This window comes from Giraffa tippelskirchi, chromosome 9, assembly GCF_054371585.1.
Source record: "Giraffa tippelskirchi isolate mGirTip1 chromosome 9, T2T-mGirTip1v1.2.pri, whole genome shotgun sequence".
Classification (NCBI taxonomy): Eukaryota; Metazoa; Chordata; class Mammalia; order Artiodactyla; family Giraffidae; genus Giraffa; species Giraffa tippelskirchi.
The window spans coordinates 12,230,225-12,236,756 of record NC_137283.1 but is presented as its reverse complement, the minus strand read 5'-3'; the positions used below and the strand labels follow the sequence as shown (position 1 = coordinate 12,236,756).

Below are 6,532 nucleotides of genomic sequence, written 5' to 3'. Positions count from 1 at the left end.
GGGTTGGCTTGGGCCGTTGGGGATTGGCTGGAGCCGTTGGGGGTTGGCTGGGGCCCTTGTTGATTGGCTGGGGCCGTTGGGCGTTGGCTGGGGCCGTTGGGCGTTGGCTGGGGCCGTTGGAGTCGCAGACAGTTACTAGAGAGATTCTGCCTAAGTCCAGGGTAGGGAGCTGAGGCCAGTGGTACCAGGAGTTGGGGCCCAACGCCAAGGAGCCTGGCGACACCCTTCCACCAGCGCCAGGACCTGAAGTCGGGGAATCCAACCCAGAGTCTGCCAGCCTGCCAGCCACAGAGGGGCCAAGGCCAGGCAATGAGCAACAGCCAGGGCGTCCCTGAGCATCTGCCCTGCCATCTGCAAGCAGCGGGACAAGGGTGCTCCCCCAGCGAGGAGCAGGACTGCTGTGTGCAGGAGACCGAGGCCCCTGCACCGTCCCTGGGAGAGTCGGGCCCGCAGGGGACTCAGCTGGCCCCCAAGTCCGGGACCCCACCTGCTGAGAGCCGGGAGACCCCTGCCACCTCAGCCCTGTGCCCGCAGGAGCCATGAAGGATCCTGGACTGGACCCAGTTCCCTGTCTTACTGTGGCTCTTCCCAGATCTTTTTGAGCACAGGCTCCAGTTTTAGAGGTTCTGGAGGAGTAGGGCAGGGGGCTTCCAGCCTAAAGGCTCCCGTAGCTCTTTCTCCACTCACTCACTCCAGAGGAGCTGTCCAGGTGCCTTGGCCGCACTCTTTGCTCCCGAAGGCAGGGCCGAAAACCCCTGCTCACCCGGTCTCAGGAACCTCCTATTTATTTTTACTTTATATGAGTTGCCTTTTGCCTCTTCATTCCTCCATGAGGTGGACTTCGGGGCCTATGTTTCCCTATGCCTTCCTGTATCCACACTCTCGGGGAACTCTCACCTCCTGAGGCTGGGCTTGGACAGGTGATTTATTTTGGCCAATAAGATACCAAAAGTGTTGCAAGAGGAAACTTGAGAAGCGTTTGTTACTCCCAGAACCTGCCTGGGTGTGCGCAAATCCTGACGGTTCTGACAGATGACTGGCCCAGAACCCCCAAAGTGCAGCTGAGAGGCCACCTTGAATCATCCGGCCCACGGGCCCCCGACCCCAGACGTGTGAGTAAATTCATCCCAGGTTGGCTGAGCCTATGAAAAGAACCAGACAACACTAAATGTGTTGTTGATTTGAGATAGGTTGTTACATAGCAACAGATGACTTACATGCTATACTCAAATCCCTTTGTTCTCTCCAGTTCCCACTCCCATTTCTTTTCCTGACCTTGTCACTCTGTAGACAGCAAGCCTGGAAGAACCTCACCAGGGTTTCTAAAGAAGTGTTTCCCCAAAATTTTTACAGAGATCCCTTGCCTCAGACTCTCTTGGAAACAGTCCTGGTAATCTTTGAGAGGTGCAGGGTGGGAATCTCCAACTTGGCAAGTCCCTCTGTCCTGGAGGAGAAAATGGCAATGCACTCCAGTGTTCTTGCCTGGAAAATCCCATGGACAGAGGAGCCTGGCAGGCTAAGTCCACAGGTTCGCAAAGAGTCGGACACGACTGAGCACAGTGTCCCACTGGACACATTTAGCAGTTCTATTCCCACATCCACAGTTGCTGCAGTGTCCTTCCTTCCCCAGTGTAACAAGGAGAAACCTCTGTATTCTATACAAGTTAATCGGGAAACAGATGTTGACTATAAGCTTGGACATTCTGGCCCTTCTCTGGGAACCCTGGCTCCCAGATAACAAGCATTAAGCTAAAATACCTTTGTTTAGCACACAGGAACCGTCTTGACCAGATCCGTCTATGAATGACTGCAGGCGGAAAGAAAGGAACTCACCCTCTGCGAAGGCTGACAGGAACCAAGAAAGGTTTAATCTCATTCCTCGTCAGTTAAAGAAAGCCTGAGTTCCAACTCAGGACACAAGTCCACCACCTTCATGGGGTGCTGGCTTTCCTACAAAAGTCGCCATTCCTTGCCCCGACAGCCTGTCTGTCACTTTACGGCCTGTCCTGCGGAGAGCAGTACAAGCTTGTACTTGGAACCAACTGTTGGCCATCCAGGCAGGAGCCTCACTACTGGTGACTAGCTGGCCCTGGTTGGGGATTTTCAGGTAAGGCCCTAGCAGCTGCAGGAACCACTTGTCCTGGGGATCTACCCTTCAGAATTCCCGAAAGCAGCACCGGCTGCTCCAGCACTTGGCAACTGAGCAAGGAATCGACATCAGCGAGCTAATGGGCTCGATTCAGTAGGGTAAGTGGCTCCAGTGCTTATAGCTGGGAACTTTATTTACTCTCTGTTTAGGGCATTTTCTCTGGAATAGCCAAGTTGGGAGCCCTGTTGGAGGCAGGGAAGGGTTGTTGGACTCTTACCCAATCTGTGAGCCAGTTCATTTGTTTGCATGCTAGCATTTGTGTTTTGTCTTGAATTTCTGACTTTGAATATGGTGAATGCTTCAGCTATTCCTAAACTGTGAGAGGAAAATGATATTTTACTGTAACCATGTGTGGCCAGAGCTTCTGTTAGGATCTCCACGAGGGGTTTAGGCAGGGTTACCTTGGGGCCCTGTGCACCGTGTTTGTCATTGGGATATGCAAAACCCCGAGACCAAACTTGAGGGTTTCTTTAGGATTCTGTCTGTCCTTTGGATTTTTCATTTCATTTTGTTTGGTACTGTTTCTCTATTTACCTCCAAATCAAGTTTTATCCTGGTAAATTATATCATTTCTTGTGATAATCTTAAATTGTTGTATGTCACAATAGTAATCAAGTTTCTTTTCAATTGCATTGGTTGGTTGACACCAAGGCAAAAAGGCATCCTTCTAATGGTTAGAGGAGAACTCGACATGCAAGTGCCTGAGCTGTGACATCAGGGAAAGCACGGAGGGGAATGCGAGTGAGGATTCACTGCTTCAGACCTTCCTTCCTCCAGCTGAGCCAGCGGTCCCAGCGGCTCTGGCCACTGTGCCAGTATAGCTGTGCCAGTTCCCATCCAGCCCCAGTTCCCAACACTGGGACTCGGGAATGCCTCTCCTTACAGGCATCATTTAGAAAACCCTGTGTCATCTGCTGGAGTACTGGGACTTGGTCTGGCATCACCATCTAAGACCCGAAAGGGCACCCAACTCAGTCCAGGAGCCACTTCCAGGACAGGTGGTTTCCTTTGCTGTCACCTCACAGGGGGGGTTATGCACACGACCAGTCAGCTGGCTTTCTCAGACTGACTCCTGTAACTAGAAAGACCGTAACCCTTCATACAGGGAAGATTTCTGTACCTGAAGCCCACTTCAGTTCAGTTCAGTCGCTCAGTCGTGTCTGACTCTTTGCGACCCCATGAATCGCAGCACGCCAGGCCTCCCTGTCCATCACAAACTCCCGGAGTTTACCCAAACCCATGTCCATCGAAGCCCACTTGGCAGTACTCAAAGCTGAACCGAATTGTGACCCTAGTGAGAGACGAATGCCCTTATTAGATGACCGCGTATTAGCGCATCTTGGCAGAATCTCAGTTCCCTGACCAGGGATGTGACCCTGGGTCCTTGGAGTGAGAGCACAGAGTCCTAACCACTGGACTGCCAGGGAATCCCACCTGTGGATTTTATCTTAGTCACAGTTTGTTCAGATTACTGAAGGGGAAGCTGGCAAAGAGATCTGGTTACTTATTCTTGATTTCTTAGGCCAGGTGTTGTGAGATTAAGATTTGAAAGGTGTGCTTGGGCTGGAGATGAGTAGAGCATGGGTATTCCCGACGTAAAAGTTCCAGTAGAGCTTTGCTAAAGGGACAGGAAAAGGGACTTTCTATTCAGGGTGGTTTCCTGTAAACACAGCTGCTTACAAGCCTACTGCTCACCGCTTTCACCCAACATAAGCTCTTTCCACCATTGGCTGAAGGTGAGTGCTCAGAAGGCCTTGCCCACAGGCTGTGTGCTTATGGCCAGAACACCATGTGACCTCAACGACTTGGAATGAAGGGATGATGTGAGCCTTTGAGGGCCCTGAGATGTCCTAAGTCCCCAAACCCAACTCCTAGGCAAGGTTTCTCAAGGTCAGTCTGATACTAGCTAGACATGTCCACTTTTACCAAAAGCTTTTCCGACAAAGACCTGGACAGACAAGGGCTGTGCCTTCTACCACTAAGAATTAGTCACCATGGAGGTACAACAAGGCAGTTTCTTAAACCCACACTGTTAAAATAGACAAATGCATAAAAATAAGGAAGATAAAATCATGAAGGCCTGGTTGTGATGGCCTGGTGTGAAATCCCCCATATATAGCCCCAAACTAATTGCCTTAATCCTACCAGTCCCAGGCCTGTTTCCAGATGACAGAAGAGTTTGCTACCTGATTCCTTCAGTGGGTTACAAGTCCTTTTTTTCCTTTGAATATTAAGTAACCCACAAAGTGACTTTGTCTTGCAATGTCTTTTTTTCTAACGATGACTTGGACTTGAGATTTCTTTGGTGTTAAGGTATTTGGTAGTATTTTAGGAACAGTTATCCAGACAGATGCCCTTCTTCTTCAGTTTTATTGGACTCTCTGAGCTCACAAAAGGGACCAAAAGAGGAATTTGGGGTTGTGAAATGCGAACTCTAACAGCATTGTTCCTGTTCCTTGAGAAGGAAGAGGACAAAAGGACAGTCGTTGTACGCCCACCATAAGCTGTCCTCTGTGGTCGTTCCTTTGTCTTTGAACAATCTCAAGTCGTTACACCAATTAACTGGAATAACTAGCTGGACAATCCTTACACCTGTTAGGACAAGCACAGGAAATGCAATTCTTCCTTTCTCTGAGAGGATTGCCAATGTGTACTACTGGAGTTACAAGTGATTTTAGTTAAATTGCTTCAAACTAGTTCTTGATCTTCAACTTGGAACTGCTCCTGGATTCTACCCAGATTTTAGCTGTCCTGCTAGGGAGGGGCAGAGGTTGACCAAAAGGAAAAAGCTACAAAAAAAAAATATGGGAAATTCACTAGTGACTTTTTTCCTGTAGGGGTCTATTCCCCTCAAGAACCTTTGCTTTCTCTTCAGTATCCTGCAGCAAGGTTTTTTTTTTTTTTCCATTGAAATAGTTTCCTTCCAATATCAATTTAGATTCAGATGTATAGCACAGTGAATCAGTTATACATAAATCTCTGTTCCTTATTTTTTTCCCTTATAGGTTATTACAAACTATTGAGTGTAGTTCCCTGTGCTATGCAGGAGGTCCTTATTATCAATTTTATAGGTATTTGTGTATCTGTTACACCCAGACTCCTGATTTATTCTTTCCCCTAGGATAACCAAAAGTTTGTGCTTTAATTCTGCAAGTGAGTTTCTCCTTGGTAAACTAGTTCATTACTACCAATGATCAGATCTCACTTATAAATGATATCATGATACTGGTCTTTCTCTTTGACTCAGTTCACTTACTATGATCCTCTCTAGATCCACGCAGGGTGCTGCCAGTGGCATTATCTCACTGTCTTCTGCCTGAGCAATAGTCCGTTATGTCGAGGTACCATTCTTCTGTCCATGGACACGGTGGTTGCTTCCCTCTTGTGGCTTGTGTAAACTAGTGCTGCACCGAGTGGGGGGTTGCATGTGTCTTTTTGAATTCTGCTTTTCTTCCTGTAGACACCCAGGAGTGGAACGGATAGATCACAGGGTAGCTCTATTTTTAGAGCTCCATAGTGTTCTCCATGGACTGTCAACAGTTTACATTCGCAGAAACAGCATAGGGGCATTCTTTTTTGCCGTATCCTCTCTCGCGCGTTTATTGCTAGTAGACTTCTGAATCTGGCTATGCTGGGTCTTCACTGATGTGCATGGGCTTTTCTCTAGCTGCAGAGTGGGGGCTAGCCTCTAGTTGTGGAGCACAGGCTCCAGGGCATGCAGGCTTGCAGGTGCGGCTCGCAAGCTCTAGCGCACAGGCTCAGTTGGCGCAGTAGCATAGAGAATCTTCATGGGCCAGGAATCGAACCCGTGTCCCCCTGTACTGGCAGGTGGATGCTTATCCACTGCACCATCAGGGAAGTCCTGTTCGTAGACTGTTTGATGATGGCCCTTCTGACTGGCAAGAGGTGACTCCTGGCTGCAGTTTTGATTTGCATGTCCCTGATATTAATAATTACTGATGTGGAGTCCCTTTTCATATGCTTTTTCTAAAAGCAGTGATAGAAAATGAACTATGATTGCCAGGGTGAAGAATGGCGGTAAGGGATAGTTACAGAGTTTGGAATGGCCATGTACATACTGCTGTATTTGAAATGGATAACCAACAAGGAGCTACTGTACAGCACAGGGAACTCTGTTCAGTGTTATGCTGCAGCCTGAATGGGAGGTTGTGGGAGAATGGATACATGTATATGTATGGCTGAGTCCCTTCACCTTTTACCTGAAACTGTAACATTGTTAATCAGCTATATCCCAATACAAAATAAAGTTTAATAAAAATTAAAAAGTGAGAGGGAAACTTCCCTGTTGAAACTGGCTTCCTGATAAGGTGCCCCATTTGAATTTTTTTTTTCCACTTTTCTGAGCACCTACTCCAGGGCAGG

General features: G+C 48.3%; 1 protein-coding gene across 36 annotated transcripts in view; it reads left to right on the top strand.

Moving 5' to 3' along the window:
• The window catches only part of LOC145520640 (uncharacterized), a 310,815-nt gene that overhangs the window by 299,374 nt on the left and 4,909 nt on the right, over nt 1-6,532 (top strand). For 15 of the 36 annotated variants that reach the window (XR_014064667.1, XR_014064666.1, XR_014064653.1 and 12 more), the window contains exons 1-2: nt 138-1,112; nt 1,769-2,247. The gene's annotated coding sequence lies outside the window, so the exon portion shown is untranslated. Of the gene's footprint in view, nt 1-137; nt 1,113-1,768; nt 3,148-6,532 lie in introns of those variants that run through there. The other 21 variants (XR_014064654.1, XR_014064658.1, XR_014064656.1 and 18 more) reach the window with 6 other exon arrangements.